Here is a 12,356-nt window from a genome sequence, read left to right on the forward strand (position 1 = left end):
GAGGACAACAAATATTCATCAGAAGGAAACTGGTGGAATAAATGATGCTACAGTCACTCAGTGTAACACTACAGAGCTGTGAAAAAGAAAAGAAAAAGATTTCTCTGTAGTTATTTGATTTAGGATATACTGTTACATGGAAAAAAAGAAAAGGGCTGGACACTGCCTATAATATGGTACTTTCTGTGTATAAGAAGGGAAATAATGGATACAGTTATTTACTTATTTGTGCAAATAGAAATACTGGAAGGATAAACCAAAAGTGATTTTTAAAATACATAATAAGTGGTGGGAAATGATATGTAAAGAACAGGGATGGGAGTGTGACTTCTTTAAGAATAGTTTTGATAATGAACCCTGTGAACTATATATATTCAATAACTAAAATTAAGCCAAAAGGGAAACAAATAAACTTCACTGTTTAAAACAAATATAATTGTATATTGAATTGATAACCACCCAAAAAGAGAATCCAAGTGACTTTTGAAAACTGTACTCTGCCTATAAATCTTTGATGAGAAACAGTTTAAGGAAAAAAAAGATCTACAAAAAAATCTTTAACTTCACTCAACAAATAAACCTTTAACTTCACTCAGTAGTTTTATTTTCAGTAGTAATACTGTACCATAATTTTGAAACTATTTCATATATATTGTAGGACAAGACAAATAAGGAAATATGATATTTTATTAAGAATCAAGATTTTAGATGTAAGACAAAAGAGGAGTACAAAATGAAGTAAATTAAGAAAAATTCTTCTAATGTTAAATGAAATGGAAATATCAAAATGAACTTGTAAGTTTTAAAAATATTTCCTTCCTGGGCAGTGCGACAGTTGCTCAGTGGCAGAATTCTCACCTCAGCCCTGCCAGAGACCCGGGTTTGATTTCCAATGCCTGCCCACGCAAAAAAAAAATTTCCTTCCTTTGTGCAATGAAAGGGGTCTAAGAGCAATGGCATCCCATTGTTTCTTGAACAAATGGGTTGTTCAGGATCTGAGACAGGAAAAATACAAGATGAGCCACCAATGACCAAGGGGAGCAGATAAGAGTAACATAGCAAAAGGACCCAAAAATCAGTTGAAAGGGGCTCCTGCTGACCAAATGTGAGACAATTTGAGCTGCAAAAAGAGTAAGTGTAAATTACTGTGAAATACTGAGTAACCAGAAAATCTATGAGACCAGTGATGATAAAAAAACAAAGGAGGAAGGAAAAATGCTATTTTTCCATCACTGAGCGTAATTATTACATCCAGCCCTTATTACAAAAATTGACAATTAAAGAGAAAGAGAGAAGCATTTACCCTAACTTTTTAGGAGGAATGGTAGTTTATCCCCAGATGATGAGGGAAAGCTTCTCTTAACATGTGACTAGCAAACAATAAATGCAGAAAAAAATCTAGAATCAGAAAATGATGGTGAATGAGATAGTTGTACAATGCCAAACATCACCTTACAGTACATGTTCTAATTTTAAAGGAAAGTATACTTTACAATAGAAATATCTGATGCACAAACTCTTAAGCAAGTGACCTCATGTACCTCCTGATATGATATATTTTGAAGTACACAGCATCACCTATGAAATCTTTTTGCTAAAAGTGTCTAACCTGAACCCAATCTAGTTTGTGGACCTTACCTCTGTTTACACAAAAACATAGGGGAAAGAAACAAGGCAAAGGGCATTGTTTAGTCAGACAAATTCAGAATATGAAGCACTCTACAACTCATCTGACCTGGAGAAGTCAATGTCATGAAAGTAAATGTCTCAAAAATTTTCTAGAATATAAAAGATTAAAAGGACATTAAAAGTAAACAGTACATGGACCGTGACTGATTCTGATTAGAAAAGAAAAAGCTTTATAATACAAGTTGGAGACAACTGAGATTTAATATAGATTGAATATTGGCTGAAATCTGGGAAGGAACGGTGATTTGAGCTTCCTGGTGAGGATGTAACAGGCACGGTATTATGTTACATAGATGTCCTTACTTTTATGGGAAGTATTTCGTGGTGAAGTGACGCCTGCAATATCAAATGACAAAACTATGTCAAAAATTATATGGATTTGTCATTACTGAAGGAGACTTTAACAACAATTCTTAACGCTGAAAATTGATAACCAAAGGGCAAAAATTAAGGATTTATCTTAACTTTTCAGGAGGGACAGTTAAATTTATTGCAGAGGTGACAAAATCTTAAAAATTACGGACTGCAAGAAGTGAACACATTAGTAATCACTTTACTACCTTTTCAACTCTCTGTGTGTTCTAAAATTTCACAATAAAAAATAGGAAGAAAAAAGATGTAATTTTACATACAGATACACCATTCTCTCCAAATTGTTCTATACAGTCGACGCAATTGCAATAAAATTCCCAGGAGGGATTTATTAGGACTGTAGTTGGAAGGGCCTGAGAAGGTAAAGGTTTGCTTTGGTGTGTTTGTTTGCTTGCTTGCTTGTTAGTTAGATTTTAAGAAGACAGATAATAAAGCATGTGTGTGTACTGTCGCAACAGAGCTTACAGAGCAGGAAATCTTGATAATGCAGGAGAAAAGGCAGTGATGCCATGAGTAAAGTTCTTACAAAGAAAGAATGGGAGCCAGATCACAAATGTAGGGAATTCTGATCAGCTCACGGTTATCTCAGGAAGGACAACAGAGAATATGGTCACAGGGATGGAAAGCGGTGTCAATTTGGTTTTAGAAAGAAGAAATCTCTGATTTCCTTTTTCCTCGAAGAAGTATCAGACAAAGCCATTAACTGAGACGGTAGAGTGACTGCAGAGAGAGGTGGGAGGTTTACGAAAAGAAGGAATGAAAAGGTTCTTTTCAGGGAATAGGAAAGTAAACACTCTAGGAAGATGCAGTAGGATCACTGTACCTTGATGAGTGTCTATTTGAAATATGGTCATGAATTTTAAATGAAATGGGTCAGCTTAGCTGTGGCATTTTCTCCAGCTACCTCCACCTTACCATCAGAGCATCATAGGTAGTTTTGTTCCTGCCTGTGGTAACACCTAAGGTGTAATTGTGGGAAGGGGTGGCTGACATGGGAAGTTACTATTAAAAATCACGGACAGGCCTCACCCCATCAAGATGGTACATGGGGGGGCTGCATCCTCCCACAGAAGCTTTGCACAACCAGCAGGAACAGGCAGAAACTTCTTTCTCAACTCCAGAAAACAGCTGAAAGACCACAGTAACAACGCGAGCACCTCATCAAGAAAAAGGCAACTTAGAAGTGGCACGATCTCAAGGTGCCCTGGATGGCCCCTCCCCCTCCCTCACCCTGGTCTCGGTCCTAGAGGCAGAGCAGCCGTCATGCACATCCTGGGAGCATGTGTGCCTGGCCCAGTCTACCTGGTGGTAGCGTGAGGGACTTGCTGTCCCAGAACTTTCCCTGCGTGTAGAAAGCAGCTCACTGAGCTCCCCTACAGACACCATGGGAGAGCAGTCAAGTTGTGCTGCATGGGGCAAGGGGGCTAGCTATGGAACATACAGTGCCAGGTCTGGGACCAGGAGGAAACGATTTTCTAGGGAAGAGAGGACATCTGTATCCATGTACATGAGGGAATTCCTAGAGTCACAAGCACATGCTCGAGAAAAAAACAAGACAAGATGCATATACAGAAAGGATCAGGGAGATCCTTCTTCTCTGGCCTGGAGCTATTTTCCAAATGCACTGTATGGATAAGACCTCAAGGAGAACATTCACACAGATCACTCTGCGAAGACTGGGAAAGATGTTTTCTTTTTCATTTGTTTGCTTGTTTTTTTTAGCTCCTGGCATTCAAGAAAAGCTTGGTCTTAACACTGATTGGGTGTAAGCTTATTGTTAAAATTGAGGATTGTGTATCTGGGGTATGTTGGAGTCCTCTGTATGGGTGTTATACTATTTTTGTAACTGTCCTGTAAGTTTGAATGTATTTCAAAATAAAAAGTTAAAAAAAAAAACCAACTCAGTGAGAAGCCAATGTTCTGAAAGAGGCATCTATATTAAAGTCAAGGTCAGTAGGGATTGTAACATGAATGTGGAAAAAGAGTAACTCCTGTGAAATTGAAAGTCATTTTTCAATTATTATTAGCAAATATATATCCTAACCTTACAAGTAAATTAATACTTCGTTAAAGCATGAAGATATTAATTATTCACAAATTTTAAGCGCTAGATCCCTGGCAAACATGTCACAATGAGGCGAATTTTTTAATTAACAAAAAGAACATGGCAATTTAGTGCACATCATTTAATTTCTTACACACTCAACAAGTTTAATTATCTGCGCCAATAGTTTGCCATCAACTTAATAAGTCTGTTTATCAGTTTGAAAGTACCTTGTAATTTATGATGCTATTATAGTAACACACGGTATCTAAAACATTTAATAAAATCCCAAAAAAGTAATGAATAGCTCACTGTACTAGGAAAAATAATCTCTCAAAACCCTTTGAGGAAAAAATATCTGTTGAATATTTTCTGAGCTGTATCTAAGCAGAGAACCAAGAAATAAATATGTCACTTACACTTTCTATACTCTTTCTTAGGTAATATAAAATGATGTAAGAAGAGTCAAGTGGGGTTGAACAATGGATATCCATTCTAGCATCTGTCTCAAGAGTGACCAGAGTTATGTTTCAGGATATTAAGAGAAAGAATGTGCCCTTAATATACCTGCACATCCCTTGAATAGCTCTGTGGAGCAAGCAAGCATGGATTTATGTATAACCTACTAAATCTGAGGTGGACTACCCTTCTTTTTTATGAGCTAGATAAAGATGCCAAATAATCTCATCTGCAGTATAAGTTTGGTGTCCTACAGGACACTTTTAGACTCTACTGTCTACTATTTCTACAGTGTATAAAAGGTTTGATGTTTTCTCCTAGGAGTAACAATACAAATTTTTAAAGGTACAGCTTAGGGTAACCTGCACAGATAAAGGTAGACCCTCGTCAAATGAGAAAACCTTAGAGTGGTGGTGCTTGAATTGGGGTTAGGTGGAAAGAACAAGGAGGAATAAACTAAAAACCTTTATTTTTTTCCCTCCATAATGAATACAAAGGAAATCAATTTGAGAATGAAACTTGCTCTCTGCCTAACCTTTCCTTCTTCATACTCGATCAATTCTTAGCTTCAATCTTTACATCCATCTAACTCTGGTGGCAAACAAAGAATGCACTTTTAAAGCATTCCACGAGATAAATGCTGAAAAACACCAGTTATTTGACGTCAATGTCAAAATGATCCTGGTATATTGTTTATTCCAATTACTGAATGGTTGGCTGAAAAAAATAAAGATATATAGCTCAGGGAGAAAGTAACAGAATAAAAACCTCTGACTCCATGTTGATATCAGTGAAAATATAAACTTTCTGCAATTCAACATGCAGTCTGCCACAAAATCGGTCCTTGATCAAACCAATCAAAAGTACATCAGTCCAACAAGAAAATTATGCTCTTCATAACAATAGGAGATCTCAAATTCATCAAGTAAAAGACACTGGGAAGTGACAGAGGAAACATGGCAGTACCTAGACTAACAAGCAAAGAATTGGGTCCAAGTTTCTACAGGGGTTTCTATAGGGATCAAAAATTGTGGCATTGATTATAGGATTTACGTCTAGTTATGTCAATATTGCTTTATTGTAAAAGGATATTGAGCAGTTGATATTTTTACAGTTTAGCATAGAGAGTTAACAAGCCAGGCTATCATTAATTCAGAATTTCTATAATGAAGCAAAGTAATACAAATGAAAAAAAAAATGTAAGTCAAATGAGGAAGTTTTTAAACTTGCTTTTGAACAGTATGGAAATAAAAAATATGGAAGATATTAATCTAAGTTAGGGGAATGATAAACGGAAAAAATTGCTTAGAGAAAGAATTTATAAGAGAAGGGGTACACGTTGTGCTGGTTTGAAATTGTTGTGTACTCCAGAAAAGCCATGTTCTTTACTCCTCATTCAATATTATTGGATGGGATCTTTTGATTAGGTGGTTTCCATAGAGATACGTCTTCACCCATTCAAGTGGGGTTGCTTACTGGAGTCCTTTGAAAGGGAACCATTTTGGAAAAAGCTTCAGTGCTGACAGAACCCACACAGCCAGAGACCTTTGGAGATGCAGAAGGAAATCGCCTCTGGGTAAGCCTTACAAAACGAGAAATCGAGAGAGAAAGCTAGCAGAGGTCACCATGTGCCTTCCCAGCTGACAGAGGTATTACAGATGGCATCAGCCTTTCTTGAGTGAAGGTAATCTCTTGTTGTGCCTTCATTTGGACATTTTCACTACCTTAGAAATGTAAACTTGCAACTTAATAAACTCCCTTTTTAAAAGTCATTCTGTTTCTTGTATATTGAATTCCAGCAGCTTTAACAAGCTAAAACACACCTAAAGAAGTAAACTGCAGAAAGGTTTGCATACTTTTAACTATATGAGTTAAGGAAGCCAATAACCAAAAGCTATTAAAAACTTCCACAGGGTTTCCCAGTACCTACTCCACATTTGGTTGTCCTAGAAAGAGGTTGTCCAACTTATGGCAAGGGAAGCTTAATGCAGATAATCATCATCAGATGCAGGGGTACTCATGGCAAATTAGCTCTGCCTCTGGGAATGTTTTGGGGAGTTGTTTGGAGGACTACTTCTTGTTGTCAAAGAGCAACCCCACGTACAGGATTACTAAAACACAGGATTAAAGGCTAACATGAGACCTGAAACTCATAATAGTTTCCTTGTGGTACTGACTGGCTTCTCCTGAGGACCTGAGTCAGAAGCAGCACTGAGCAAAAAGTTCTGTCTGCTGTGAGTATCCACCCTGTCTCACCTGGGTTATGGAAGCGCTGTGGCTCAGAGGGAAACCCTGGAAGCAGGAAGTCTGCGTGGCATAAGGCAGATGCCTCCCTCTTGGTGCCTTGCGCATGCGTCCAGAGCACTCTTGGCGGCTGCTACTTAAATGGCTTTCTCTAACCCGACCATCCCATCAGACAGCCAGAGGCCATCGGTGGGTGGAACGCAGGTCAGGGAGGCAGGGAAAAGCAAGGAAATCACCTTGGGGCTTCTAGTAATGGCAAATTCTCTAAGGAAAGTTTGAAAAAATAAGCTTTTGGAGTGCTTCAATTTTCTCCATTTATTTGAGGTTTACAGTGAAGAAATTCAACACATGTTGTACAAAGTAAGCAATATAAATGTGTTTTCATGCAAATATTTTCCAAGTAAAAATATTGTACTAAGATATATTTTCATTTATATAACTAAAAATCAATTTTAAGAGTACAACTTCCTAGACAGCAATTAGCTTTTACTATATTCAACTTGGCATCCAGGTACTATTTTTTTATTCCCTTTCACCACCGGAAATTTGTTTTCTGACTTTTTCTTTCCCCTTCTTAAAAACTGGATTCCATTTCTTCCTGCCTCAGTAAGAAATTATGCTAACTACAATTTGGCATTAGCCAGAACCATAGACACAGCAGAGATTTATCTTAAATTCTGTCATAATGTATAGCTACTTGCTGTTTTTCTGAGGAATTATTAGAGATTAGGGGACAAATGAAGGAGATAAATCTAACAGTCAGCAGAGATAAGACCAAATGAAAACTTGACCATTAGTTAACAACATATATTAACTGTTGTAGATACTACAAAGGTTAGAGAGCTGAGAGAGAGAGAGTGAGAGGTAGTACTTGAACTTTAGGGTGATAAGACAAAAAAGATGATGATGGCTAACATGGAAACATAAAGTGATATAACTTGGGAATCTAGAGAAGGGAGATTAAATATGGTACAGAGCAAACAAGTGGACTGGTTGGGCAAAGGAAAAAGCTACTAAAATAATCAACACAAAAATTTTTAATGACTGATTTACTAGGTTGAATAGTGACTCTTCCAAAATCCATGCCCACCAAGAACCTCAGAATAACCACTTATTTGGAAATAGGGTCTTTGCAGGTGTAATCAAGTTAAGATGAGGTCAGTCTAGAGTAGGATGGGCCCTAAACCTGGTGGTTGGTGTTCTCATAAGTGCAGACACACAGAAGAGACCCAGGGAGGAAGGCCAGGAAAAGATAGAGACAGAGACTGGAGCTGCACTGCTACAAGCCAAGAAATACCAAGTATTGCAAGCAACTGCCAGAAGCTAAAAGAGGCAAGAAAGGATTATTGCTTAGGGCCTTCAAAGGGAGCATGGCCCTGCTGACACCTTGATTTTGGACTTCTAGCCTCCAGAACTGGGAGAGAACACATTTCTGTTGATTTAAGCCACCCATTTGTGGTACGTTATTACAGCAGCCCTAGGAAATCACAAGTAGCAAAAATCAACTGTTGGATGTTGGAGTCTCAATAACAGAAATTAAGAGCAATGTTTATATAATAAACAGCCTGATTCTACTTTCACCTCCAGCTACCAACTCATTACTTTCTTTCTCTTCACATATTTGTCTATATTCACGGCATCCAAATTGCTTTCTTCCCACCACTGCACTGAGAATTCTTTTGGCAAAGTTATCAGTGAACTCTATGTCGCTAATATGAACTCTTGAGCCCTCAATTTTACTTGACCTATCAACAACATCATTTCCACCCCCTTGAAAAATTTTCTTCATTTAGCATTGAGAACAGCACTCTCTTGATTTTCTTCCTGACTCACCAGTCCATCCTGTGTACCTCCCTTTGTTAGTTCTTGCTCATCTTTCATATCTAAATGTTGGTGTGTCCCAAGAATCAGGACCCTCAAAGAAGTGTCTTTTTATTTGGCTCCCCTGATGGTCCTATCTAATTTCATTACTTTAAATACCACTGAACCCTGACAATTTTGACATTTATATCTTGAAATGAAACTTTCCCCAAACTCCAGGCTCTAATGGTCAAATGGATATCAAGAGGTTTCTCAACCTCAGCATGTTTGTGTTTCTCCCACAGTCATATCAGTTGACGGCAACTCCGTCCTTCCAATTGCTTGGACCAATCTTGACTTCTGTTTTTTTTTTCTCACATCCAATTGGTCAAGTTCTGTCTGTCTTAACTTCAAGATATATCCAGAACCCACCTGCTTTTCATTACCTCCACTGCTACCACTCTTGCTCCAATCACCATTACTACAGAAGAAACAAGAAACAGTAAGCTTCAGAAAATGCTTGAATCATCAAGAAAGTATGATTAGCCAATACATGCAGATCATCCATTATACATGGTGGGTTTCAATAGGGATAAGAGAAGAATAGAGACCCTGCCAACAGAGAGGGTCACGGCTTAGGAGATAGAATATCTTCCTACAACAATGTACTCCCCACCTAGTTCTTTCGAGACTATTCTAAAATATCTCTTTATAAACACAACCTTGACCTTCCTAGCTTGTCTTTTTTTTTTTCTGGGGGTAGGGGGTATAGCCCAAAATATCACAGTTTCTAGAATTTAGCATAAGTGTACATAAACATTTATTAAAATAAAGAATGAAAGCATTAAGAAGCATGAGTAAGCAAATACTTCAGATATTCCCTTTGAGCCATTCTAGAGGCTAGGCAATGGTTTGAAAAGTTAAATTTGAGATATGGAAAAAAAAGTCTCAGTTCTAGATATATTTCAATTCAAGTACCTTTCCTAAAAAGACACTTGGAAGAGCATTTTCCAAAAAGAAAGCTACCTTATTAAATGCAGAATGCAAAACTTGCATGGATTCAAAAGAAATAAGCTAAGTCAAGGCCAAAAGATGAAAGTCCAAATATGATGGGGGAAAAAAAAGCAGCTGGAAACTTCTTATATATGTACAGCATGGGTCCATAGAGGGCCCCAGCAATCTAGCACTTACATGTACAACCAAACTATATAGATATGTAGAGCAAGGTTAAAAATCTAGCATTCCATGCCACAGACTTAATATAATAAATATAAACTAGATTTGTAAGAGCTGTGTTTCTCTGGATAAGCCTCTCAAGGCTCAGTAAAAAACTATGAAGTCTTTATCACAGAAAATAGCTTTATCTGATTAAGAGGCGGATATTTTGTTAAAGTCAACTCCATTGTGTCCATTCAACCCAAGGCAAGAAAGAATGTGCTTATCCTCTTCCACAAAGTCTGCTCAGTCCCCTTCAGCATATGCTGATGCCACATAATTCTGTTCACACAATTTGTTTGTCTTTTAATCACTAAGGGCTTTATGGAATCTCTTATATTGTAATCACAGATGTCATGGCTTGGCAGAAAGAACATAGCTTACGGAGTTAAAACATTAAGTTTTAAATTCTTACTATACCAGCTACGTGACTTTAAGTTTAGTGAGTTACTTATTCCAAGATCCATTTCACTCATCTTTAAAATGGGGAGAAAACATACCATCTACTTCACAGAGAAAATGTGAAAGTCCTTTGCAAAATTTCAGTATCACACAAAAGATAGTTATTAAAATGCAAGATTCTTGAGATCACCACAATTTTGTAGTCATGGCACATAACAGAAAGTTCAGGTATAAGCTACAGAGAAGATCTCTTTATGATCTCAGGACATAATTTTAAGCAGTAAAGCTGTCAAAAGTATAAGAGGAAACCTAGGGAGATAGGAGCCCCTCACTAACAGGAGTCAAGCAGTGGAAAGTGACACCAGTCAATGAAGCTATAGAAAAGGGTATGCAGATTGAGTGCAAGGTGAGTGACAGCATCCTGAAACTCCTTTCAGTTTTTGGTTTCACTGAGTATATTCTTTCATTACACAGCTAACCCCATGTTTCAATTTGCTAAAGTTGCAATCTATCAAAAACGAATTGGCTTTTTCTAAGGGAATTTATTAAGTTATAAATTTACAGTCACAAGGCCATGAAAGTGTCCAAATTAAGGCATCCAGAGAAAGATACCTTGACTCTGAAGAAAGGCTGGTGGCACCCGGGGCTTCCCTGTCAGCTGGGATGGCACATGGGGATGTTTGCTGTCCTATCACAGCTTCTTGTTTCAAACGGCTCTATCAACTCTGTTTCTGGTGGCTTTCACTCTAAGCATCCATGGTTCCTCATTTAGCTTCTCCAGGGTAGATGCTGGGTGTCATTTCTTAGTTTAACATCTCCATATGTATGTATTTTGGCTTCATCTCTCTGCTCTCTGTGTCGGCTCTAAGTTCTCTCTCTCTCCATGAGCTCTTTTAAGGACTCCAGTAAACTAATTAAGACCCACTTTGAGAGGGCAGAGTCATACCCCTACAGAAATAATCTAATCAAAAGGCCCCACCCGTAAGATTGGATTAAAAGAGCATGGCTTTTCTGGGGTACATAACAGTTTCAACACAATTTAATTTGCAAGTCCAAGATTTGGACTGTGCGTTATACTTATTTGCATTCTTTATATGCATAGTACTCTTTCCTATGCATAGTAGGGGCTCAATAACTATGTCAATTGACTGAGAAAAGCTATAAGTGTCACTAGTCCAGAGATTTTCTCAGTCCAGAGGTTTTCTCAGCATGAGTAGAGAGAATTTATGTGAAAAGAAATAACTAACTTGCATGCATCCAACATAAACATTATCAAATCCAATTTGTGCTTGAAAAAGATGTTGGCACTCATTTTTATGTGTTGGGAATACTTCCAAATTAAACGCATGACACAATTTAGAAAATCCCTGACATACAAAATTCAGCTGAGCCTATTCATTATTTCCTAGAAGTAGAAGTACTACTAGAGAATGAAGCTATATTTTGTCTCAAAACCATTTTTTAATGGTCAGAAAACACACTTCTTTATTAAGTATTGCTTCTGGACCTGGTGGGGACAGGAGGCAATGGAGGATAAGTTGTAAAAAAAAAAAAAAAAAAGTTTGTGCTGGTTTGAAAGGAAGTATGCCCCCTAGAAAAGCCATGTTTTAATCAAAATATCATTTCGTAAAGGTTCAATAATCTCTGTTCAATACTGTATGTTTGAAACTGTAATCAGATCATCTCCCTGGATGATGTGATTTAGTCAAGAGTGGCTGTTAAACTGGATTAGGTGATGACATGTCTCCACCCATTTGGGTGGGTCTTGATTGGTTTATTGGAGCCCTATAAAACAGGAAATATTTTGGAGAATGAGAGATTCAGAGAGAGCAACACTATGAAGCAGCGAATCCACCAGCCAGTGACCTTTGGAGATGAAGAAGGAAAACGTCTCCTGGGGAGCTTCATGAAACCAGAAGCCAGGAGAGAAAGCTAGCAGATGACGCCGCGTTCACCACATGCCCTTCCAGATGAGAGAGAAGCCCTGACTGTGTTCACCATGTGCCCTTCCACTTGAGAGAGAAACCCTGAACTTCACTGGCCTTCTAGAGCCAAGGTATCTTTCCCTGGATGGATACTTTTGACTGGACATTTCTACAGACTTGTTTTAATTAGACATTTTCTCGGCCTT

The 12,356-nt window shown here is 37.8% G+C and overlaps 1 protein-coding gene across 4 annotated transcripts in view; it reads right to left on the reverse strand.

Moving 5' to 3' along the window:
- Positions 1 to 12,356, reverse strand: part of PLD5 (phospholipase D family member 5) — a 453,172-nt gene that overhangs the window by 280,546 nt on the left and 160,270 nt on the right. The window lies entirely within an intron of this gene.

This window comes from Tamandua tetradactyla, chromosome 7, assembly GCF_023851605.1.
Source record: "Tamandua tetradactyla isolate mTamTet1 chromosome 7, mTamTet1.pri, whole genome shotgun sequence".
Taxonomy (NCBI): domain Eukaryota; kingdom Metazoa; phylum Chordata; class Mammalia; order Pilosa; family Myrmecophagidae; genus Tamandua; species Tamandua tetradactyla.